The sequence below is a fragment of the Ruditapes philippinarum genome, unplaced genomic scaffold (assembly GCF_026571515.1).
Source record: "Ruditapes philippinarum isolate M1 unplaced genomic scaffold, ASM2657151v2 ctg3478_1_1_1_1, whole genome shotgun sequence".
In the NCBI taxonomy this organism is placed as follows: Eukaryota; Metazoa; Mollusca; class Bivalvia; order Venerida; family Veneridae; genus Ruditapes; species Ruditapes philippinarum.
In genome coordinates, this window is record NW_026864814.1 from 109865 (window position 1) to 137030 (window position 27166).

Here is a 27166-nt window from a genome sequence, read left to right on the forward strand (position 1 = left end):
ACGCTCAAACGTCATACATTATGTCAATGTTTCTCCTTTTCAACGTATGGCCACTGTGTGGGATTCCTTTAAATTTCAGGCACTTTCTTCAATTTTTACCCACAGTTGTGGTCGCTTGACAGCGGGCATCACACTTTTGCATATTCTATTTGTCACTGCTCACATATTTCTTATGACACTTATATACCAACGATCAAAAAACATCCTCAGACCGGTGCTTTTCCACAGTATTTCACTTTTATATTATGACAATAGGTGTCAGTCGGCACTAAAAACAAACAATAATAACCATTTGCTGGGCCCACCAGCGTCAAACGTTGCCATTTTATTGTCTTTATTTGAGTACTGTATGGAGTAATTAAAGGATGCACTGTAAACAAATATGTCTTGCGATTTCCTTGCAATTTTGTGTTATATCGTATTCGGTAAATGTTAACGTTATAACATGTGGCTGATTAGTTGTGTTATTGACCTCTAACTCTGTTTTAAGATATTGTGTTAGGTTTGTAAAATGACGAATTTTGGTGTGGACCGCGCACGCACACCTCAGGCCAGTATTAGTGCTTTAATATTCAATGGAAAAACACTCGTGAAAAATTATGTTAGACCTGGGCGTTATTTATTTGATTTACATTCGTTATCCACGACTTTGTGGGACAGCCCTCGTATAATGGTTAAAAACAAGTTACTCTCTAAACACAACATTATAGTGCATATCTGTTTGTGTCATCACTTGACATGGACTTTGTTTTCTCTTCATTTCAACTACCATTTAAAAATTACATTACTACCATATAATATTGTGAATACTAGATACATTGTCTGTTTTTGACACATATACAGTAAACGCCGTATGGTGTTTTCCCATCTTTACTTTTTAGGAAGACCCCTGTGTACTATTAAGCGGGCTGGTTAAGTAGAACTGCTAAACCTTCAGTAAGCTAGCTGGATAGCTTTCTCGCATATCTGTAGTTGGATCCGATTCATTAATTGTAGCACTGGTGTTTAAACATACAAATACCTTTACGCTGCATGCCACCTGGATTCAGATATGGGATTTTATTTTCACCAACATTGGAGTCAATTGCAACGAGTTTGGCGAGAATGTTAAGACTGGCACGAGATTCTATATACTTGCGAGCCTTTTAAACATTGTGTGTTAAGAAAATTTAGGGTCTTACAAAAAAAGTTTTTTTTCAAGCTTAGTGGAAGAGGCGTGACATTTTCTATAAAGTATTGACTGATTTTTATATAATGGAAAAAAATCGTAAAATAAATAACATTGTCTAATGTAAGCTGGGTGGATTAAAATTAGAATCAAACTTGCAGTACATATTTTTAATACAAACCCAGTCTCATCGCACGCTGTACTTTTTCCTTTGCATGATATTAAAACAATAGCCTGAATAATAACGGCAATATTTGAGTTCACAAAGGGGGTTAATTACGTATCAGTCAATGCTAAAGTTATGGTCAGTACCCAAAAAAGTGAAGTTCTACCCAAAGAAGGGAAGTTCTAAGTTAATAATTTCTATGGAGATAGATGTTGCATAATGAATTTTCTTTACTTTACAAAGGATTGTACTCAATCAAATTCCATGCTATCGTTTTTAAACAGTGACACTACAATCATGACGCTAAAGATACTGTATATACAAAGTTACAATTATCTTCAGTGAAAAGTGATACGAAGTTGTAGGCAAAACCTGAAGGAGTTGTTTAGCTTTCATAGAAGTTTGGGTTAGTATAAGAGACCATTATTCTTAAAAATAGCCGAGCTAAAAATTCAGACAAATATTCTCACATTCAGTTCTAATAAAAAACAAGCTTACTTTACTTTTATTTTTTATTGTTGTTTTCTGGAAGAAAGTTGACAATTCACACTGTGCTACTGACGGTATCATAAATTCATAATACACAAGCTAAAGTAAAAGGTACAACATATAATAAGGCTTGATTACGAAATAAAAATATAGCCTTAATATTCTCAAAAATAAATCATGATTTTGGCATTATGCTTATGTCAATGTATCAACTTATGTATTGTATAACAATACCTGTGTTCATGATTAATGCTTTTTATGCCAATGGGCAACACAAACGTGTGCAATTTAGCACTTGACAATATGGAAAATGCTCAATAACTGGTATTAACATGGATACAGTTAAATAACACATGATATTTATCATGAATTATGCAATACAACCCTTAAAAAGAGCTTCATTACAAACTTGAAAAGAAAACAAAACATGTAACATGAACACTGCTTATGAAACTGAGCAACATCAATTATGCAATACAAGTCTTTTCATTGTCAGCTAAACCAATCATTGTTTTGTGAATTAACATATACAAAGCATGGTGCAATGCTCAACAATATTTATCATGAATGAATCAGGCTAAACTGAAAAGAATATGACATGGTAATATGTAAAACACATATGTATGAATTCATATTATGCAGTATAATAGTAACACAGTCCCTGTTATGGCACCCTGAATAATACAAAATATCATGGTGTGACATGTAGCATTTACCATAATTATAAACATGACACAAATTATGTTATTGATCTTAGCACTTTTTCTGGTAAATTCCACAATGACCTTGACCTTTGACCTCAAAATCGATAAAGAACATCTACTAGCAATGACCAACTTCTATACACAATCTTAAGACTATATGCCAAAGCATTATGTAGTTTTTGGTTGGTCAAGCTTTTAATGGTCAAGGCCATGGTGACTTTGACCTACTGACCTTAAAATCTTTATACAGAGTTATCTGCTTGTCATGGCCAATGTCCATATCAACCTATCAAGTTCCACAACTAAGGTTTACTACCTTATTAAGTTGTCAGTCGGTTAAGGATAACAGATGAATGTATGTACTTGCATACAAAGGACCAAACCATCACCGTATAATTGTGAATAGTCGGAGTATATATACTGTTCTTTTATATAGCAACATTTAACTTCTAAAATGAAATACTGAGCATCATAAATAATACGAAATACTACATACTGGGAGCATAAAAATGGTTCTTTTACATTAATTAGTAACAAAATATTTGGTATTTTACCTCCTTAGAAAGGCAAACTTAAGCAACCTGTAAAATAATTCCATTTTCGTTGTAGATTCAATAAATAGCTTTCTCATCATTTCTATTCTCCTTTACAACTTGACAGGAAATTGATTGTTGATTTATACAGAATTTAATTTAGTTTGATTATGTAGAAAGCTTATAGACACATTCCCCAGTCCTTTCCTTGAATAAATCAGTACTGGGCAATGAGTGTAACGTTTCTTGCTCAAAAGAAACAACGGCTCACCCTTGACAGGGTACATTGATAACGATCCTCTAAGATTACTAGTCCCATGAGTTAACCCCTGGGCCATGCCATGACATGAGTGTAAGATTGTAACATGTAGATGTTATAAAAATTAAAAACTAAATAAGAGAAATAATTTGATTATTGATTGTCAATGTTTAATACTGAGTAGTACTTGGACTACATGTTTACATTATATTACTACCTACACCTTAGTAAATCTATCTTATTTTGCACTTACAAATCTTAGTTAAGCTAAAGATATGAAATGAAAATATATAACAGAATATTTTTATCACAAAAGCACTACCAAAAAATACTACTTGGGGTAAGATAATCTTCTACATATTTGACAAATAATCAGTAATTTCTGTTAAAAGTTAGTACCTTAAACAGTAGTTTAATTTTCACACATTACAGTATTTTTACACAATACACGTTTTTATTATTGCCATTAAGTATCAGACTGACACAGCCAATATATTCCTTTTAAGTGTTGGCAATAAATAACTAGGATTTTGAAGAAAAATATTAATAATAAACAGTATTGTTGCCGATTTGCTTATAGGCAATTACAATTAAATCAACACAGTCCATGAAACCATATAAAACATTCCCATTCTATAAAATTTAATCAATTATAACAATCATGGAATATCTTTAAGAGTCAAGAAAAAGATTCCCCATGAATGCATTCCACCACGATAAGATAATGCACTTCCCTGATATAAGATAGTGTATTCCTACAGTCTGATAGGTAAATAAAGCACTCCCATCATAATATAAGTAAAATGCATTCAACCAAAAGATTCAGATGAAGTAAAGCATTCCCTATAGAATAACACAACGCTACATTACATTTACTAATAAACTGGAAATTAAAGTGCAAAATTGCAGCACACAAAAGACTAATGTTGTGCAGATAATCAATATATAAATGTAGGTAACTGTCGTAAATAATGGATGACATGTTCTTGCATTAATTCATGATTTAATATGTGTCCATACATTCCACCTAGACTTATCAAATGACAGTGATCGCTTTTCATAGAAACGTAATGGATTTTTGTTGTCTAGCAACCAAAGATTTGAATATTTGTCTAGGCATTAGACATTTACAGAGAAGAGAAATTTTTTAAGATTTTATTTTAAAGCATACTTGCACCAAAGTACTTAAAAAGTCATTATTGAAAGGGTAATAAGTTTAGTCTTGGTTTTCTTGAAATAATGTGTTATGTTTAGTCTACTGAAATAAAAATAATGTGCAGGTCACATAAAACCCCAGATGCCTACCTATATAATATATACGTTCAAGTAAGGCCTTGTTCTTCAATACAGCAAACAACATATCACTACACAGGTAGGTAGCTTCATCACTGTAGGACAACGGATGACTTTTTACCCATTTCCAACAGTTAATGAAAGCCTTCATGACAAAACGATCCTTAACATCAATTCATCAATTACCTTTTTTTAATTGACGAAGTGAATTCTTAAAAAAAATCAATTCTATAGCTCTTTATAAATAAAAGCTTTTGAAATTTGCTTATTGGCATCTTTCCATTCATATCTATTTTTAACATTTAAGGGTAATTCCCGTTTTTATTTTTAACCTCAATTACAACGATAATGTCTTTTGACGTCATTTGTACAATGACCTCGGGGTCGTTTTCTCATGCCTGTGTTCAAATGGAAAGTGCCTCATGCTTTCTATTTCATGTGGCTTTAAAAATATGTGGCTTTAAAAATATTAACTTGATGCTTTCCTGCTATGTTAATTTTTTCAAAAATTTAGTTTCCATTTCTAATACCTTTAATATTAAGATTTCTAATATCTTTTCCATATATCACCTTAAGTGGGACCCAAGCTGACATTAACATAGCACAAACATGACTAGTGTACCAGCTTAATCACAATTTATAGAGCTGATTATATCTTTACAGTCACACTTAAATCTCATACATTGTTTGCTTTGAAACTGTATATTAAATTTACACGAGATTTTAACTTATGACAACCATAAAACATATAAAGCTTCTATAAACAGCTGATCTTTACTGTACTGTAGCACCAAGCAGAGATTTTAAACAACTATCAGAGATCTCTACAGATTGTGTCTGTACATGACAGCATTAAACCTTGTAGCAATTATTGGTACAGTTAAAGTCAATACAAATATCCTCTCAGCTAATGTGGTAAGACAATTTTCAATGGTTAATTTCAATTACTCAACATTTCTGCAGGGTGAAAATTGTTGAGAAATCATTAGTTAAGGCATGATATGAAAATAAAGTTTGTTTGTTGTCTGTCCAACTGCTTGGAGGAAAGTTTTTTATTTTATTCTGAAAAATGTCATCAATACAGTTCCAACCTATCCTTTCCTAGCATTATATTGAAATAATAAATAAAGACATAGATTTCTGAGACAGAAATTAACAACTCTATGCCAAACATATTTCAGTAAAGATAAAAAAAACAGCAAGAAACCATAATTTTAACATGGCCTTAAGAAGACTTACAGCCATAAAACCATTTAATGGTCTGTAATCCGAGACAAATGTCCTTTGAAATAACCATCGAAGTGTATAAACCTTTATAAAATGGAACACAAGTACTTGTATGTCTATATATGAAAACAAAATTTAATGAAATGAGCATAATGAAATTTGTGAAAATATAGCATGCATGAATTTGTCAAATTTATGAATAATTTAATAATGCCTCATGGCATTTTAATTCTAGAAAAATATATTCATTTCTCAGACATTTTCAGATGTTCAAATTAAATCAGTAAATGTTTCAACCTATGAAATGGTGAAACAATTTTTCTTTATCCATACAAATAACTACCAAATTTCTGTCTCCTCATACCACTTTAAGGAAGACATAATTTAAATAATTCAGAATATTTTCTTTTAAATCTTTGTTGATGAAAACCACTCAGTCAAAATGGGATGAAGAGTGTGCAAAATTTGTGAAAAAAAATTGAACCTGATACAAATTGGTCCTGAACTGTAAAACTAAAACATTATGATACATATATAATTATATAAAAAAATTTATAATATATACCTGAAATTTAGCCTTGTTAGAATTAGTAATGTTCTTGCTATGTTAGTGATATGCAATGATTATGTTAACTTATATCCTTTATTATTAGTATAACAATAGTATTAATGTATATATGACTCATTTAAATTTTTGTTTGTTTGTTTGTTTGTTTTTACGCCTTTTTCCAACAGTATTTCAGTCATATAGGCGGGTAGTTTCCTAACCATTGTTCCTGGAGAGTTACACCAGTACTAGACTACCTTCCTCCGCGCTAAACTACCAAAGCATCTCCCGGGGATCGAACCCACGCCAGAGAGGTAACTGGAGACTCATTTAAATACTGCATTAGTTAAAACAATAAACACTGAAAATGACAATAATTAACACAAGATGTAAAATAAGAGTGTGAAATTAGATATACACATAATGAGACCACAAATCAAGGAAATTACTTTATGCATGTATTCACCAATGAATGTAAAAATATCATGAATAATAATCAAAACAATGTGTCAAATTAATGCTTTGTAGACTAAAATAGACTTTTAAAAATAACTCTTACAATAAAATAAATAACTTTCAATTACATGTACATGTATATGAATAATTTTGAAATAACCAAAACTGTGCAGCCATTTTTGTCACTCTTGAAGAATTATTAATAATAATATGGAAGATTATATAACAACAAGATATGTTTGTAAAACATGTATGCCCCCTATCAGCAGCCAATTATTAATGTGATAAGGTTATTATGCATGACTTCTGACCCAGTGATCAAACAATTAATAAGGGTTATCAAGTATCTACTAGTCATGACCTTGACCTTTGACCCCTTGACCCAAAACTCAATAGGGGTCATCTGCTGGTCAAGACCAATCATCATACAAAGTTTGACGTTCCTAGGCCTAAGCGTTTTTAGTTAATTGATCAGAAACCGTTTTTACCTACAAGGTCAATGTGACCTTGACCTTTGACCCCTTGACCCCAAAATCAATAGGGGTCATTTGCTGGTCATGACTAATCACCATGCCAAGTTTGAAGTTCCTAGGCCTAAGGGTTCTTTTATTATTGATCCGAAACCGTTTTAACATACAAGGTCAATGTGACCTTGACCTTTGACCCCAAAATCAATAGGGGTCATCTGGTGGTCATGACCAATCACCATGCCAAGTTTGAAGTTCCTAGGCCGAAGCGTTCTTTAGTTATTGATCAGAAACCGTTTTTACTCACAAGGTCAATGTGACCTTGACCTTTGACCCCTTGATCCCAAATCAATAGGGGTAATCTGCTGGTCATGAAAAATCACCATACCAAGTTTGAAGTTCCTAGGCCTAAGCATTCTTAAGTTATTGATCAGAAACCATTTTACTTACAAGGTCAATGTGACCTTGACCTTTGACCCTTGACCCAAAACTCAATAGGGGTCATCTGCTGGTCACCACCAATCATCATACAAAGTTTGAAGTTCCTAGGCCTAAGCGTTTTTAGTTAATTGATCGGAAACCGTTTTTACTTACAAGGTCAATGTTACCTTGACCTTTGACCCCTTGACCCCAAAATCAATAGGTCCTCTGCTGGTCATGACCAAACACCATACCAAGTTTGAAGTTCCTAGGCCTAAGGGTTCTTAAGTTATTGATCGGAAAGCATTTTTACCTACAAGGTCAATGTGACCTTGCCCTTTGACCCCTTAACCCCAAAATCAATAGGGGTCATCTGCTGGTTATGACCAATCACCATACCAAGTTTGAAGTTCCTAGGCCTAAGGGTTCTTTAGTTATTGATCGGAAACTGTTTTTACCTAAGAGGTCAATGTGACCTTGACCTTTGACCCCTTGACCCCAAAATCAATAGGGGTCATCTACTGATCATGACCAATCACCATACCAAGTTTGAAGTTCCTAGGCCTTAAGGTTCTTTAGTTATTGATCGGAAACCGTTTTTGCTTACAAGGTCAATGTGACCTTGACCTTTGACCCCTTGACCCCAAAATCAATAGGGGTCATCTACTGATCATGACCAATCACCATACCAAGTTTGAAGTTCCTAGGCCTAAGGGTTCTTTAGTTATTGATCGGAAACCGTTTTTGCTTACAAGGTCAATGTGACCTTGACCTTTGACCCCTTGACCCCAAAATCAATAGGGGTCATCTACTTGTCATGACCAATCACCATACCAAGTTTGAAGTTCCTAGGCCTAAGGGTTCTTTAGTTATCACTCGGAAACCATTTGGTCTACGGACCGACGGACCGACAGACCGACGGACCGACAAGTGCAAAGCAATATACCCCCTTTTCTTCGAAATGGGGGCATAAAAATAATATAAACAAGAGGGCCATGATGGCCCTGAGATCGCTCACCTGTATATAGGCCCCAGGAGCGGGGCCAGTTTTAACCCCAGAGCTTTTATTTGAACAAACTTGGAAGACACTCATTAGAAGATGTTTCACAATGTTAAGTTTTTACTACACACATGTAATGAAAAACAATGATCTTACCCTCCTCCCCCCCTCCCCCCTAGCCCCGGCAGGGCCAATTTTCAACGAAGGGCTTTTATTTGAACAAACTTGGTAGACATCCATAAGAAGATATTTCATGCTAAACATCTAAGCTCTAGCTCATTGGGTTTTTTTAAAAGAAGATTTTTAAGTTTTTGCTATACACATATAAAGAAAATCAATGACACCCCTGGGGCGGGGCCAGTTTTGACCCCAGGGCTTTTATTTGAACAAACTTTGTAGACACTTACTTGAAGATGTTTCATGCTTAATATCTAAACTCTAGCTATTTGGGTTTATTCAAAGAAAATTATCTAAGTTTTTACTATATGCATATAGGGAAAATCAATGACCCCCCTGGTTGGGGCCAATTTTGACCCCGGGGCTATTATTTGAACAAACTTTGTAGACACTCACTAGAAACAAACTTTGTAGACACTCACTAGAAGATGTTTCATGCTTAATATCTAAACTCTAGCTATTTGGGCTTTTTCAAAGAAGATTATTTAAGTTTTTGCTATACACATATAAGGAAAATCAATGACCCCCTGGGGCGGGGCCAATTTTGACCCCAGGGCTTTTATTTGAACAAACTTGGTAGACATCCATTAGAAAATGTTTCATGCTGAATATCTTAGCTCTAGCTCTTTGAGTTCTTTAAAAGAAGATTTTTTACGTTTTTACTATATGCATATAGGGAAAATCAATGACCCCCTGGGGCGGGGCCAATTTTGACCCCAGGGCTTTTATTTGAACAAACTTGGTAGACACTCATTAGAAGATGTTTCATGCTGAATATCTTAGCTCTAGCTCTTTGGGTTCTTTAAAAGAAGATTTTTTAAGTTTTTACTATATGCATATAGGGAAAATCAATGACCCCCTGGGGCGGGGCCAATTTTGACCCCAGGGCTTTTATTTGAACAAACTTGGTAGACACTCATTAGAAGATGTTTCAAGCTGAATATCTTAGCTTTAACTCTTTGGGTTTTTTATAAGAAGATTTTTTAAGTTTTTACTATATGCATATATGGAAAATCAATGACCCCCTTGGGCGGGGCAAATTTTGACCCAAGGGATTTTATTTGAACAAACTTGGTAGACACTCACTAGAAGATGTTTCATGCCAAATATCTAAGCTCTAGCTCTTAGGGTTTTTTAAAAGAAGATATTTAAAGTTTTTTCTTTCGGTTGCCATGGCAACCAGAGTTCTGCATGGAATTAAATTCTTTGAACCATTTTTAAAGGTGACCACCATAGGAACATTCCTGTGAAGTTTGGATGAAATTGGCTTAGTGGTTTATGAGGAGATGTCATTTAAAGTAAAAGTTTACGGACGCCGGACGGACGGACGGCCGGACGCCGGACGAAAAGCGATCACAAAGCTCACCCTGTCACTTTGTGACAGGTGAGCTAAAAATATATCAAAATAATTTCTAAAAAAGAAAATCATTTAATTTAAGATGTACCATCCTTAAAGACATTGTAATGTGAGTTAAAAGTTGTGAACAAAAAGTCTTGGTATACTTGCACATAACTATCAGGAAAGTTTAAATTTAAATAAATAAAAATGCTTGTGCAGACTTAAACACCTGTTTCAATAATTTCCTTTCTTAATTTGTGTTAAGGGCACATTTCTGACTTTGACTAGCTAACTATGCATTTTTAATTTAAGGTGTATTAAATATCAATATACTATAGTTGAGCAGGTAATCTATAATATACTAATCTTATAACATGGTGATGCACGTTAGTCTGACTTTAAAAATGACATGGACAAGTTATTAAAATGTGAAAAACAAGATCAACAATGAAGGGTTATTAATACCTTCAAGCTGTCAATCTCATATGCACAAAAATACTGATATTCTGGGACTAATAAATAATTTGAGCAGCGCCACGACAAAACCAACATAATGGGTTTGCGACCAACATGGATCCAGACCAGCCTGCGAATCCACGCAGTCTGATCAGGATCCATGCTGTTCGCTATCAGTTTCTCTACTAGTACTTGTTACAGGGTATGTAAGCGAACAGCATGGATCCTGATCAGACTGCGCTGATGCGCAGGCTGGTCTGGATCCATGCTGGTTGCAAACCCATTATGTTGGTTTTGTCATGACGTGGCTCATTTTATTATGCATTGTAAAGCATTTAAATCAACAAATTTATATTGAGCTTTATTATATACAGTGCACCTAAAAATGTCCTCCCTAAAATACATGCATGTCCTGCAGTGCGAATATGATTCAATGGATAAAAAAAATGTGTATGAATGTTAGTGACAAATATGGTACATAATATGGAAGTGCTGGACTATTTTTCTTTGTTGGTTCCCATACAGGCCTTGTGCTATGTAGTATTTGGAAATGGGAATCGATACTAGGAGGATGTCTTATTTGCAAAGTTGAATTTTAGTTCTTGGCAGATATATCTCTATTTGTGAAATAACTAATAAAAATTCAGGAAATTGAATCTCTTTTCATCTTGATATTTATAGGTATATGATAAAAGGAAAATAATGTTGTACTAGCTTTCAAATTTCATACATTTTATTCCTTGCAGCATGGGAAAATCAATATTTTGCAAGGATTGGTATATATTTGCCATTATTAAAGATTTAGATTTTTTTAACATAGGCTTTAAACTATACATATGCTTTAGATTATAATTGTGCACTTAAGAACATTTCCAAAAATTTATTTATGGGTACAGAGATAATCACCAAATAACATTATGAAAAATTTCATCTTCTAGTCATAAATCAACTGAAGTTACATGTTTAAGATATACAATGGTAAAATGCTTGTGAAACAAACAAATCATTTACATAATTATAATACTTATAATAACACATAAACATAGCTTACAATCACTGTAAGCTTTAATATATCACAAATAAAAAATACACACAACAATTGGTAGATACCCTTATTCCTACACTATGCTGAAATATTACATGTGTATTAAATGGTTTTTCAGACATCGGCTTCTAGATGATACATGTCCCGAGAGTCTACACTATCACAGAAAATTTCACCGTCAATGTCTAAAATATCATCACATTGTCTGGAAATGAGTGGAACCATAACAACATCTTGGCTGCCACTTTCACACGCTCTATCACAGTCAGTATTGACATTACTTAAACTTTCCTCAAAAGGAATTGTCTCAATATCGTCATTGGATATACTGGTTTGAAGTCCAGCGTTTAATAATTTCTCTTCTATGGAATGGTTTTGAACACTGTCACTTCGTTTTGATGTAGTAGGCTGAGGCTCGTACCTCGAAGATTGTCTCGCTTGAAATGATGATGTATAATCTGACTGGCTGACACTGGAATCAAACTGTGAACCTGATCGTATATCACTTTCCGCATTGCCCGTTGATGTAGTATACCCTGAATGTAGTTTTCTTCTTACCTCCATCTGTAAAATGGTTAATGTTTGAGATAAATAAACATAACAAAATCAAGACCAGCCTGCGCATCCACGCAAACTGATCAGGATCCATGCTGTTCGCTATCAGTTTCTCTAATTGTAATAGAGTTGGTAAGCGAATAGCATGGATCCTGATCAGACTGCACGGATGCGCAGGCTGGTCTGGATCCATGCTGGTCGCAAACCCACTATGTTGGTTTTGTCATGACACGGCTCAAATGTCCTTTTATAAGTTCGTGAATATAGCACAGTTTTGTTGTTAGAAGGGTAGACATTTCAACATAATACAAGTAACTGACAGAGTGGATGTGATCTTAATCTGAAAATAAATCATGCAACTTATGGCTTGGAAAATCTTAGCACAATCTTTTATTAAGTTCACTATCATTCCACTAGTTCTAGAAACAGGACATAAGAACTTTCATTAAATTTATTTCTGAGGTAGAACTGTTACAGCCAGGGACAAGCTATCAAAAATTACACCCTGGAAGCAAAAGTCACTCTTTTTCAAGCTAACATAGACACATGAAGATCCCAAATACAAGCAGAACTGGAGATTTAATTCTAACCCCAAAACAATCCATATTCAATCTTGATTTAGGCTTGATACTAGAAATGTGTCCATAGGACACGGATGCCCCCACACGCCACTGTTCTGTCAATCTTATGACTCTAGGTCAAATATTTTTTGGACTACATGTGCCGCAAGTTGAAAACTAAAAATCAACAAAGGGCCATTATTCTGTTAAATTTAGTCGCAGCAAAAATTCATTCCTTTACTACCATCTACACATTAACGTTGTTAATCCCTGGAAGTTTAAGCAAAATCTGCCATCCGGTTTAAGAGGAGTTGCGTTCACAAAATTTCTACATAGAATATAATGAAAAAATCAACAAAGGGCCATAATTCTGTTAAATTTGGTTGAAGCAAAAATTCCTTCCTTTACTGCCATCTACACATTAAGGTTGTTCATCCCTGGAAGTTTAAGCAAAATCTGCCATCCGGTTTAAGAGGAGTTGCATTCACAAAATTTCTACATAGTACATAGTGAAAAAATCAACAAAGGGCCATAATTCTGTAAAATTTGGTCGCAGCGAAAATTCCTTCCTTTACTACCATCTACACATTAAGGTTGTTCATCCCTGTAAGTTTAAGCAAAATCTGCCATCCGGTTTAAGAGGAGTTGCGTTCACAAAATTTCTACATAGTATATAGTGAAAAAATCAACAAAGGGCCATAATTCTGTTAAATTTGGTCGCAGCAAAAATTCCTTCCTTTACTACCATCTACACATTAAGGTTGTTCATCCCTGTAAGTTTAAGCAAAATCTGCCATCCGGTTTAAGAGGAGTTGCGTTCACAAAATTTCTTACATAGTATCTAGTGAAAAAATCAACAAAGGGCCATAATTCTGTTCAATTTGGTCGCAGCAAAAATTCCTTCCTTTACTACCATCTACACATTAAGGTTGTTCATCCCTGTAAGTTTAAGCAAAATCTGCCATCCGGTTTAAGAGGAGTTGCGTTCACAAGATTTCGGGACGTACGGACGGACGGACTGACGGACGGATGGACTGACTGACGGACGGACGGACAAGTGCAACGCTATATGCTCCCACATTGTGGGGGCATAATAAAAACAACTAGAACTATCACTTAATGTGATTAATACCCCCGCAAGACTGCTTCGGAAATGAGGATGTTACTAGTAACAGAATACCTTCCCAAACCAAAATCGCAAGCTAACATTGCAAGCTTGTCACAAGCTTGCTGCAAGCTTAAGTTGCAAGCTTGCTACTGGCTAGTAATTGGAACCTTGCGGCAAGCTTGCGATCAGTTATTTAAAAAAAATCTGACTGCAAACTAGTTAATATTTAAGCTTGCGCAAGCTTAATCGCAAGCTTAATCGCAAGCTTGCGCAAGCTTAATCGCAAGCTTGCGCAAGCTTAATCATAAGCTTGCGCAAGCTTATTTGCAAGCTTGCGCAGGTTTATCTGCAAGCCTGCACAGGCTAAGTCGCAAGCTTGTGCATGTATAACTACAAGCTTAATGTATAAGCTTGCGCAAGCTTAATGTATAAGCTTGCGCAAGCTTAATCGCAGGCTTGCAAAAACTGTAAACCCTATTTGGAAAGGGAGCTGCTAAGTATAACAGTCTCTGAATCCTATATAACATGCATAAAAAAGGCATTAATTACCATGATAAACTTATTTAATCATAAATTGTAAAAAGAAGCTGATGTTAAATTTTTCATATACTAATGTTTTCTTCCAATTACCATGGTAAATAGTCCAGCCTTGATGGAATGACATTGAAAAAATCCAGCCTAATTTCCAGCATCCCTGAATGTTCTTAAAATGTAAAATTCTGGGATGGAATTCAGCACAGGAATGTTTGGGGTAGAATTTTCATGAGTTTAACATGATCACAGTCATATTTCTTTCACAAAATTTAATACATATCCTTTAGTCCAAATACAGAATAGAACAGCCTACATTCACTATAACACAAACAGTTTTTTTCTAGCTGCAGGTTTTTGGTAGGTTCTGGTTGTTTCTTAGAATCCAACACTTTTTTTTAAGCAATTATTTTGCCTCTTTAGTCTGTCAGTGGACAAACTATTCAATCTTAAATTTGTTTTAAATGTTCTGATTATTTAAATTACTATTTTCTTTTATCGGTGTCCATGTTTTAGTCTCTGCCAGTTTTTCCTAGAACTTCTTATGGTTGTGCTGACCTTTAAAGATAAAATTCATAATTAATTAGATAACAGATGCCAGTAATGAACTATGTTTTATTGCATAAATGCAGTTATATTACATATCTTTTAATAACATCGAATCTAATTTTTCAACAGTATTAACTATTAAATATTAACTATGCTTATGCATTCTTTCAAAAAATACTAAAGGCAATGCAGTATATCTTATTTCAATGTGCACAAATGTTTAAGAATTTCTCTTTATGAGAATTAAGTAAATTTTGTGACAATATTTATTACCCAGTATGTATTTTTTCAAGAAAAAGATGTGGAATAGAAAAGTATTGAGATTTAATAATATATACCTTTTCAGGATTAATACTGCACATCATTATTAAAACACTGCCGCTATTTCTCACAGTCAGCACTTTATGTCCCAGCCTGCAAATTATTTTTATGTATAATGTAATTTTAGATTGTTCCATTGAAAACACAAACACATACATGTAAAATAACAAATGATTATGATTGACCCTGTTCAGCTGTACAACTTAACTACTGATTGTACCATTTAGTCCTATTTAATCAAATTGATTTAATTTGTTTAATTTGCAGGAAATGAAAAAGATCTACTAACATGCCATTTAAAAACAATATAAACAATCATTAAAAAGAAAATCATTGAATAATTTATATTTTACAGATTGTATAGATTTAAAAGAATTATCAGAAAAAACAAATGCGCATGAAGTTGAAAATATAAAAAAAACACCTTGATCTCTTGTTACAAATGTTAAATAATTTTATATATAACCTGTTTCTGCATTAATGTAACTTAAGGTTTTATAAATACCTGATTCTGTTGTATATATCTCCTTGTCCCAGGTGATTCTGATTGTTATCATACCAATACTTAAACACTTTAAATGTTAAACAAAACAATATCTCCAAAAAACTGCTAAAATATCAAGTACATCCTCTGCTCCCTTTGCTGACCCAGATATCTTAGAATTCAAAAAATTTTTACAACAGTTACTGTAAAACTGGACAGGTCTATCATTATGTAAAGCAGGGTTAATCTACTCATCATTTTTAACTTTCATTCTTTGAGCGTTAAAAGAAAATATCAAATAGCTAATAGATATATAGATTTTAAAAATCATTACAAATTTTTGTACAAAAGATTGCAATGTGTCCTTCTAGACACATTCTGCATATGAAATTTATAATGTTATCTCTCCCCAAAAAATAATCACCATGGAACAGCCTGATCTGTCGGAATGACCAGGGAGTAAATTAGTCATGCACAGATGGTCAATGAATTTTATCAAGGCTCTGATGTGTGTAGCGTAAAATCTCAGTGGATGTAGTATTTATTTTCCTAAATAAAAGCAATATATATTGATTAATTTAAATATAGAATATATATATGAGATTATTTCATTGCACTGTTTTTGTTTTGTTTATTTATTTATTTATTGTTATCCAAAAAAACATGAATTCTTAGAATTTAAAAATGGCAAGCAATGCAATCCCATCTTGATTATTATAGTGTCTGAATGATTGAATCACAGACTTTAATTAATTTATTAGTTAAACTAAAGCCTGTAATTAAATGGATATTATTTCATTGTACATAACTTCATGTAGATTTATTGAAATAATAATATGTATTTAACAATCAATTCATTTACTTCTTTTTGCACAGACATTTTTTCTGAGATACCCTTTTCCAACTACATGAAATGTATAAAGTGTTTAAAATTTCAAATCATTTACAGTAACTTGCATTAAAATAGATGATGATTTTATATTTTCTTCGTAAATTTACAATACTGAGCTGAAATATATAAATATAACTAATAACTAATAATAAAAACTTTAGCGTGGTAATCTAGTTTAAACTAGTTAATTATCACTGATACTATCATTTTTGGAATTTTTTTTTTAATGTGTACACTTTTGACAAAAAAATTTTCTAAGTGTTTCAATTACTTTAACAAGAAATTTTCTAAGTGTAGATTTGTTACAAAACTTTTCTAAGTGTCTACTAATTGCAAGCTTGGGGCATTGCAAGCTTACATCAAATGTTTGCAAGCTTGCATGAATTTTTTAAACAAGCTTGCAATATATTTCAAAAAGTCATCGCAAGCTTGCGCAAGCTTGTTGCAAGCATGCAGCAACCTGTGTATTTAAGCTGTAAGCGTTTGCGGCAAGCTTGTGACAAGCTTGCGGCAAGCTTGTCGCAGGCATGCATTTTGGTTTGGGTTGTAAAGAATTAAAAACAGAGTTATGGTTGTGGGCAATTAAAAAAGATAGTTTGTGGTTTCTTGTATGTTGCATTTCCCTTTCAATGTGGTTGGCCATTTGATGAAGTTTTATTGGATTACCTCTGTAAGAAGTCCAGAAAGACAAGAAAAGGAAACAAAGGGCAATAACTCTATAAATACTGGAAAGAATTGAGTTATGGCTAATTGTACACTGCACTTCCTTTCATTGCGCTTGACCATTGTATGAATTTGTATTGAATTCCAACTACTAGTTTTTCAAGTTAAGCACTGGACAAAAAAAGAAACAAAAGCCAAATAACTGATAATTAGTCCAAATAGAGTTATTGTTCTTGTTGCACTGCCCTTCATCTCACTTGCCCTTGACCCATTGTATAAAGTTTCATTGAATTCCAACCATTAATTTTTCAAGTTATGCACTGGACAATAAAAAAGTAACAAAGGGCAAAAAAAACTTTTAAATTAGTTAAAAAAAGAGTTAATACTTTTTCTGTGCACTGCACTTCCTCCTCAATATACCTTGACCATAGTATGGGAAAGTAGTTTTGAATTCAGGAACTAGTATGAGTTTTCAATTTTATGCTTCTGGACAAGAAAAAGCAATGGCTCAAAAAGTAACCACAGAAAGGGCAAATTACTCTTATAATTTACTCTGAACAGAGGGTTATAGTTCTTTGTGCTTGACCTTGTTATGAAGTCGTATTTTGAATTCCAAAACCAGTAGTTTTTCAAGTTATGCTTCCAGGCAAGGAAAAGTAACAGAGGGCCAGTAACTCTGTAATTTAGTCAAAAAATGGAGTTATGGTTCTTGTGCCACTGCACTTCCTCTTATTGTGCTTGGGACCATTGTATAGTTTGTTTTAATTTCCAACCAGTATATTTAAGTTATGCTCCAACAAGCGAAAAGTTTATCAAAGGGCAATAACTCTGTAATTTGGTCAAAATGGAGTTATAATTTTGTGCACTGCATTTCCTCTTAATGTGCTCGACAACTGCATGAGATTGTATTGAATTCATCCGGTATTTTTAAAGTTTATGCTCCAGACAAGGAAAAGTAACAAAGGGCAATAACTCTGTCATTAGTCAAGATGTGGAGTTATGTTCTAATCATGGCACTGCACTTCCTCTCAATTGCTTGACCATTGTATGAAGTTATATTGAATTCCAACAAGTAGTCTTCAAGTTATGCTCCAGACAAAAAAAAAGCAATCGAAAAGTAACAAAGGGAATAAACTCTGTAATTTAGTCAAAATGGAGTTATGGCTTCTTGTGGCATGGCACTTCCCCTTATTGTGCTTAGCCATTGTATGAAAGTTGTTTTGAAATCCAACCAGTTAGTTTTCAAGTTATGCTCCGGACAAGGAAAAGTAACAAAAGGGCAGTAACTCTGTAATTAGTCAAAATGGAGTTATGGTTCTTGTGCACTGCACTTCCTCTCAATGTGCTTGACCATTGTATGAAAGTTATATTTGGAATTCCAACTATTAGTCTTCAAGTTTGAGTCCGGACAAAAGAAAGCATGGAAAAATAACAAGGGCAATAACTCTGTAATTACTTTAGATAGAGTTTATGGGTTCTTGTGCACTGCACTTCCCCTTATTGTGCTTGACAATTGTATTGAAGTTGTTTCGAGTTTCAACCAGTAGTTTTCAAGTTATGCTCCGGACAAGGAAAAGTAACAAAGGGCAGTTACTCTGTAATTAGTCAAGATGGAGTTATGGTTCTTGTAACACTTGCACTTCCTCTCAATGTGCTTGACCATTGTATGAAGTTTATATTGAATTCCAACTATTAGTCTTCAAGTAATAGTCCGGACAAAAGAAAGCAATGGAAAAATAAAACAAAGGGCAATAACTCTGTAATTACTTTAGATAGAGTTTTATGGTCTTGTGCACTTGCACTTCCCCTTTTTGTGCTTGACAATTGTATGAAGTTGTTTCGAGTTTCAACCAGTAGTTTTCAAGTTATGCTCGGACAAGGAAAAGTAACAAAAGGGCAATAACTCTGTTATTAGTCAAGATGGAGTTATGGTTCTTGTGCACTGCACTTCCTCTTAATGTGCTTGACCATTGTATGAAGTTATACTGAATTCCAACCATTAGTCTTCAAGTTATGCTCCGGACAAGGAAAATGCAACGGACTGCTGGACCGACCGACCGACCGACCAACCGACCGACCGACCACCGGGTGACTCCTATATACCCCCCCAAACTTTGTTTTTGGGGGTATAAAAACATTCAGTGAATCTGAGCAAATTTATCAAGACTTTCATCAAAACTGTAAAACAAAAATAACAGAGGATATTAAAACATCTAAACATTCTTACAGTAACAGCTCACCCTTGAATGATACAAAACTGTGTTTAACCAAAAAAATATTGTATAACAAGAACTGTCGGAGGACAGTAACGCTCGACTATTCGAAAATTTGTCACAAGGGTGTTTCATTGAGTATAATAATGGTTACCTATATGAATACATAAAATTGTCCGAAAAGGTACAAACATTTCAAGTTTCAATACATTCCCTTCAGTAGCTATGGAGATACTAATTAACTTACACACTAAAACTTAACCAAGCATTTATGAATCGAAAAAGGGGCATAATTATGCAAAAAAGTAAATCACAGTTATGGGACTTGTGCCATTCATCTTAGATAATCACAGAGAACAAGTGTGTGAAGTTTCAATCCATTCCCTTCAGTAGTTATGGAGATACCAGCTTACATACAAAAACTTAACCAAGAATTTCTAAGTCAAAAAAGGGGCATAATTATGAAAAACAGCAAATCAGAGTTATGGGACTTGTGCCAATCATCTTAGATAATCACAGAGAACAAGTGTTTGAAGTTTCAATCCATTCCCTTCAGTAGTTATGGAGATACCAGCTTACATACAAAAAACTTAACCAAGAATTTCTAAGTCGAAAAAGGGGCATAATTATAAAAAAAAAGAAAATCAGAGTTATGGGACTTGTGCCAATCATTCTAAGATAATCACAGAGAACAGGTGTGTGAAGTTTTCAATCCATTCCCTTTCAGTAGTTATGGAGATACCAGCTTACATACAAAAAACTTAACCAAGAATTTCTAAGTCAAAAAAAAGGGGCATAATTATGAAAAAAAGCAAATCAGAGTTATGGGACTTGTGCCAATCATCTTAGATAATCACAGAGAACAAGTGTTGTGAAGTTTCAATCCATTTCCCTTCGGTAGGTTATGGAGATAACCAGCTTACATACAAAAACTTAACAAGAATTTCTAAGTCGAAAAAAGGGGCATAATATTAGAAAAAAAGCAAATCAGAGTTATGGGACTTGTGCCAATCATCTTAGATAATCACAGAGAACAAGTGTGTGAAGTTTCAATCCATTCCCTTCAGTAGTTATGGAGATACCAGCTTACATACAAAAACTTAACCACAGGGACGCCGACGCCGACAAATGGGTGACTGCATTAGCTCGATTATTCTGCGAATAGTCAAGCTAAAAACCTATAAAAGTGGCATTTATTACCTTTTTCTTTTTGCCTTTTTTATACTGACAATACTCTCCCATACAGACTACAAACATTATGGTGAGGTAGAAAGCAAAAGTTGTGCTGATTGTTATAACTGCAATCTGGCCCGGTGTCAGTAAACTTTTGCCATCTGTAATAGAAAATAATTTTTTCAATTCCTAAATCTAAAATTGAACAAAAGTGTTTTTTAAATAATCACATATACATTACAGAAGGTTACGCCCTGAAATCATGACTTTCAATTCTTTATGTTAAATGAATGGTTTTACTGAAAAACCCTACAATGACAATAAGGAAGAAAACAAGAGCACTGCATTTGGTGGGGCAAAGAGCTTATTAAATTAAAGGGCGGCAACAATTAAAATATATCAAATTCAAAAAGTGTTACCTATGCCTGTAACTGTTGCACTTCACCTCCATAATAAGATTAAAATTTCTTTGTAAATTGAGAATGGTTAAGAATACTGGTATTTGAACATTAAGTTCAAATTATTTTCCCGTGTGAAAAAAGGGGTATTTATCCCTCAGAAAAAAAGTGTCGAACTTGGGATACTTAGTCTCTTTTCCTACTGAAATGTACCTCGGTCCCTTTCCCCCAAATTTTAAAGCATTCCAAATATGACGTACAATACCTTTCAGTTTTTGGATAATTTTCAAAAACATTTTCTGTCCAATAACAAATTTTAACGGAAGACTAAAAAGGGCAAACCTCCAAAACAATGGTTGGGCGTTTCAGGAATAAGGTCTCATTTACTGTGCCTAAATAGTAATGTCATGGTTATCAAGTGTTTCACATTTCATGTTGATATTCTGAAGTGTTCGTGTACATGTAATTGCCTATAAGTTTTTGCATAATGACATCAACAACAATGAAATCCAGTGATCATAACAGCTTGACTTTTTAATTAAAAACAGAGGAGCTGAAAAATAACATTCTTGTCTTATTGAATCATAACATTTTGCCCGACTGAAAATTTTGGGAAAAAACGCAACTAACAAGTATATACAACATGAAAATGTAATTTTATAAAGCAAATAAAAAGGGAATTACTAAAAGCACCAAAATTTATAAAACTCAAAAATTCAAAGTGGGTTCATATCCAAAAATTTTTGGGTTTCCCTTTAATTTCCCCATTGATTAACAATTTAAGAAACCCAACAAGCAGTCCCATTGGTGGCCATCTTTTATTAAGCGCTGATATTTTGGTCTCCAAAGAGAGATGTGTAAAAACAAAAAAAATGGGGAAAACAGAAAAAGAATAAAAGGGGTTTAAAAAAAAATGTAAGAATTTTAAAAAATTTATCAAAATTATAAAAAACACCTCAATCCCGACAAAACTCAATGTTTGTGAGTCTTTAAAATGTTCCAATTTTCTTTTAAGGAATTATTTATTTTTTTTAGAAAATCTCAGCCAACTCAAATAATCTGCAAAAGTCAATTCAAATAATCTGGAAAAAGTGCATGTATGATGTATATGTACTTGTCTACAGCTCAGTGAAAATTTCTTTAAAAACATTGCTCTATGTACATGTATAGAGCCTCCAAGAAGTTTTCTATTTTTTGCTGATCAAAGGCTTTTAAAGCACAAGTCAATTAAAAATAATAACTATCAGTAGATACAATAAAGTTTCTAATTTCATACAATGTACATCCAATACGCTGACAAAATTATAATATCTTTACATTAAAATAAACCCCACTGCTTCTAGCTTGTCATAAAAGTTTCCTGTTTCTCAATATTAATATTGTAATACATTCATGACCAATTCTCTGTAAAGAGCACACTTCACAACACTTCTTGAAAAAAGATTTGTAATTAAGTGGTTCTGTGAAAATCCTAAAAGAGACCACTATAAGAATATAACGAAGACAATGCATTTTTTTTATACACTTGTATACATGTACATAAAATGTTTTTTGTTGAGAACTAATTAATATGACTTAAAGATTCATCTTATTTCTTAAGGACTTAAGAATCTGACACAAAGACATGACAAGAGCTGTCCGTGTTCAGACACATGTTCAACTAACATAAGGACTTATAGATATGTAAAATCTGAGTATATAAAAGTGACATAACATTGTCAAGAAAGAACAAATCCATGACAGAGTTTATGATATACTCTTGCCAATTATAATGACGTAGCTCAGCTTATTGAAGTTATAACTTTGAGAGCGGTACCCCTTTGAGAGATATGACACAGATGTGGAAGTGATTTTCTGAGGAGAGGTGGGGTGGGTGGTCATGAACTTTACTTTTATTATGTATGTATTTATTTATATTGTTAAGATAACAAATAAATCCTATTAAAATGACTCCAATTAATCATTTATTAAAAATAATCAGTCAGCCATTTATTATTCACTGATACAGGGCTTCCATTAAGTTTCAAAATTTGGAAGCCAGAGACTACAAAATCTCTGATATTGGGTGTCATATTATATAGGTAAAGAAGGAAACATATTAGATTTTGGAAGACACAAGCCAAAATTAAGGAGTAAAAAATCAAAATTAAATAAAGGAAAAAACCAAAATTTTTGTATTAAAGAGGGTCCAAAATTTTTTGGATAAAACTTTGGGCTTATTTTTCCCGATCTGTCATCCAAAATTTAAAGGAAAAATGGCCCAAAATTTAAGCAAATTTTTAAAATCTATCCAAATTTCCCTCTCCCCCCCTAAAAAAATACACCCTTTGCCAAAAGGATAAAATTTTTGGGGAAAACTTGGGGAAATTAAGGGGGAAAATTAAAAATTAAAAAAAAAGAAATTAAAAAAACGTTTTGGGAATACATACATTACAACATTGGGAAATTTATTTTACCTTTATCTAGAAAAATTTTAAAAAAGGGATCAGCTGGGTTTTTTTACAAAACATTTTTTATTTGGGGCCCGAGGGGCACTCTCCTGAGTGTTTTTTTATTAGAAAAAACTGGGGATTTGGGGTTTTTGATAATTTTTTTGGAAACAACAAAAGCCAATTTATTAACAAAAATTAAATTTTCATAATTACTATTAAAAATTTGGAAAATTTTTAAATATTGTGAATATTAAAAAGGGATAAAGACTCCCGTTTATTGGGGGCAAAATTTTTTGAAAAATTTTTGCAAAAAGATAAAGTTTTTTTAAAAAAATGTTATGCCCCCCATCAGCCCAATTTGTCATGGGGATAAGGGTTTAAATTTTCATGACTTCTGAACCCATTATCAAAAAAATTTAAAAAGGGGATTTAAAAAATCTACTGGTCATACCTTTTTCCTTTGACCCCCTTTACCCCCAAAAATCAAAAGGGGTTTATCTTTGTCACAAACCTTTAAACATAAAAGGTTAAATTCCCACCTAACGTTTTTAGTTAATTGGGTTTAAAACCCTTTTCCTACAAGGGCAATTGACCTTTTACCTTTTAACCCCTTTAACCCCCAAAAAAATAAGGGCATTTGCCGGGCATACCAATCAAAATCCCAAATTTTAAGTTTCTAGGTTTTAAGGGGTTTTTTTATTATTGATCGGAAAAAACCTTTTTTAAAATACAAGGTTTATGTGACCTTGGGCCTTTTTTAAAACCCCTTTAAAACCCCAAAAATTTAACAGGGGGGATTTGCTTTAAGACCAAGCATCAAAAAAAGTTTGAAGTTCCCAAGGCCCCACGTTTTTGTTAATTGGTCGGGAAACCCTTTTACCTACAAGGTAATTTGACCCTTTACCTTTACCCCCTTTACCCCAAAAAACAATAGTCATCTGCTGGGGCATGACCATCACCATACAATTTTAATTCCTAGGGCCCAAAAGGGTTTTAAAATTTTTTTATCGGAAAGGATTTTTTCCTAAAAAGGTTTAAATTTTGGGCCTTGCCCTTTTACCCTTAACCCCCAAAACAATATGGGGCACTGCTGGTCTGACCAATCACCCAAACCCCTTTGAAGTTCCCAGGCCTAAAAGGGGTTTTTTAGTTTTTTGAAACGGAAACCGTTTTTTTCCTAAATGGTCAATGTGACCTTTCCTTTGACCCCTTTACCCCAAAATCAAAAGGGGTTTTTTCTATTTAGTCCCAAAACTTATATCAAGTTTTTAATCCCCTTTCTAAAGGGTTCCTTTTTGGGTTTTTGATTGGGAAAACCCTTTTTTCCTTTTAATTACAATGTGACCTTACCCTTTTACCCCTTTCCCAAAATTTATATTGGGCATTTTGAATTTTTCATAACCAACACCATACCAAGTTTCAAGTTCCTAGGCCTTTTGGGGTTTTTTTTTGTTTTATGGAAAAATTTTTTCCTAAATCAATGTGACCTTTCCTTTGACCCCTTTTACCCCCCCAAATCAAAAAGGGGATTACTTTTTCTAACCCTCCCAAACCAAGTTTGAAAATTTTTCCCAGGCCCTTTAAGGTTTTTTTTTTTGATCGGAAAATGTTTTTTTCTTAAAAAGGGCAAAGTGACCTTACTTTGACCCCTTTTACCCCAAAAATTCAATTAGGGGGGCATAACTGATTTAAAGACCCAAACACCAACCCAATTGAAATTCCACCTTTAAGGGTTTTTGAGTTATTGATCGAAACTGTTTTTTTCTTTTAAGGGAAAGGGGACCCCTTCCTTTGGCCCTTTTTTCCCAAAAAAATAAGGGGCATCTTTCTTATCAAGACCAAACAAACCCTACCCCAATTTAAGTTTCCCGGCCTTTAAGGTTTTTGATTTTTATCCGGGAAAATTTTTTTCTTACAAGGGTCAATTTCCTACCTTTTACCCCTTACCCCAAAAACAAAAAGGGGGCATTTTGGGCACTCAATCACCTACCAAATTTTAAGTTTTCCCAGTTTTAAGGGGTTTTTTTATTATTCCCCGGGAAAACCCTTTTACCCAAAGTAATGTCCCTTTACCCTTTACCCCTTTACCCCAAAACAAAAGGGGGCATTTATGATCAAAGACCAAAACACCATAAACCCAATTTGAAGTTCCCAGCCTTAATTTTTTAATATTTAAACCCGGAAAACGTTTTTGCTTACAAATCAATTTTACCTTGACCTTTACCCCCTTCCCCAAAACAATATTTTTTCTACTTGGGGATGACCAAAACCCCATACCCAATTTAAGTTTCCCAAATCCTAATTCTTTTTTATCATCGGAAAACCAAATTTGGGCTACACCCCACGGGCCCACAAGTGCAAAGCAATTAACCCTTTTTTTTTAGAAATGGGGCAAAAATAATAATATAAATTTTAATTAAAAATAAATTTTTTAAAAAAGTTGGGAAAGATTCAACAGTAAAACAAAACAAAATATGACTATTTTTCCCCCAAGCCTTACCAAAGGGAAAATTATTTGGGGCATAAAATCAATTTTATTAAATTTGCAAATTTTATTTTGGGAAAATCACTATCGGAAGGGAAATTTGGGTACGAAAAATTTAAAATATTTTTGCCTTTTCAAAAAATGAATCATCAAATTAATTGGGAACAGTGTAATCTATTTAACCCCTTATTTTTTAAATTAAATTTAAAAAAAATGTGACCACTAAAAGTAAACCTTTATCCCTTTTTTTGCCCCATATTCATCCCTTTTTTTTTAAAAATTCCCAAAATGCCCTTTGAAGTCTTAATACCTTTTCTATACATATTTAAAAAAAAATTTTGAAAATTTTAGACCGGGAAACATCGAAAAAAAAATTTTCAATTTACCTTTTCTGCAGGAAAGAGGTTTCCCCTCCAAATTTCCCAAATGCAGGGGACATTTCTCTACTTTATTTTGCAACAAATTCTCTTAAAAATTTTACTTTATTTCGACCCAAAGGGGTAGTTAAAATTTTTAAACCAAAAATTTTACAATTTTTTTTTACAAATTTGCAAGATCTGGTTTACTCATTTACAAAATTTTTTTTTTTTTTCCCTTTCAAGACATGGGGGCAACGGTAATTTTTTTAAAAAAAATAAAAAAAAAAACTTTGGTTAAGGGAAGTACGAACCCTTTATAAAAAAATTTGGTCGTTTTAAAAAGGAGGAAGGGCCTTTTAGGGTTTATTTTTTTAAAATTTTAAAATTTTTAAAACAAAAATTGTCGGGGGGACGGAGGAAAAGTAAAAAAGCCGACTATTTAAAAGTTCCACAAAGGTTTTCATCAAGATAATAAATTTCACCTAATGATACATAAAAAAGCCAAAAAAGGGCAAAGGGTTGTCATTGTTTTATCATTTTATTTTTTGAAAGCATTAAAAATTTCCCCTTTATAGTTTTTAGATACCAGCTTAAAAACAAAAACCCTTTTCCCAAAAAATTTCTAAAGCTAAAAAGGGGCATAATTTTAGAAAAAAAAAAAATAAAAGTTTTTTGGGGAAATTTGCTAAGGGCCTAA

At 33.3% G+C, this 27166-nt stretch overlaps 1 long non-coding RNA gene across 1 annotated transcript; it reads right to left on the bottom strand.

Annotated features, from left to right (window-relative positions):
• Window positions 1-1832: 1832 nt before the first annotated feature.
• On the bottom strand, window positions 1833-20954 carry LOC132726914 (uncharacterized). Its single transcript, XR_009625271.1, has 2 exons — window positions 20823-20954; window positions 1833-12310 (listed from the first exon to the last, which is right to left on the bottom strand). It is a non-coding gene; the product is annotated as an uncharacterized LOC132726914 (long non-coding RNA).
• Window positions 20955-27166: the final 6212 nt, after the last annotated feature.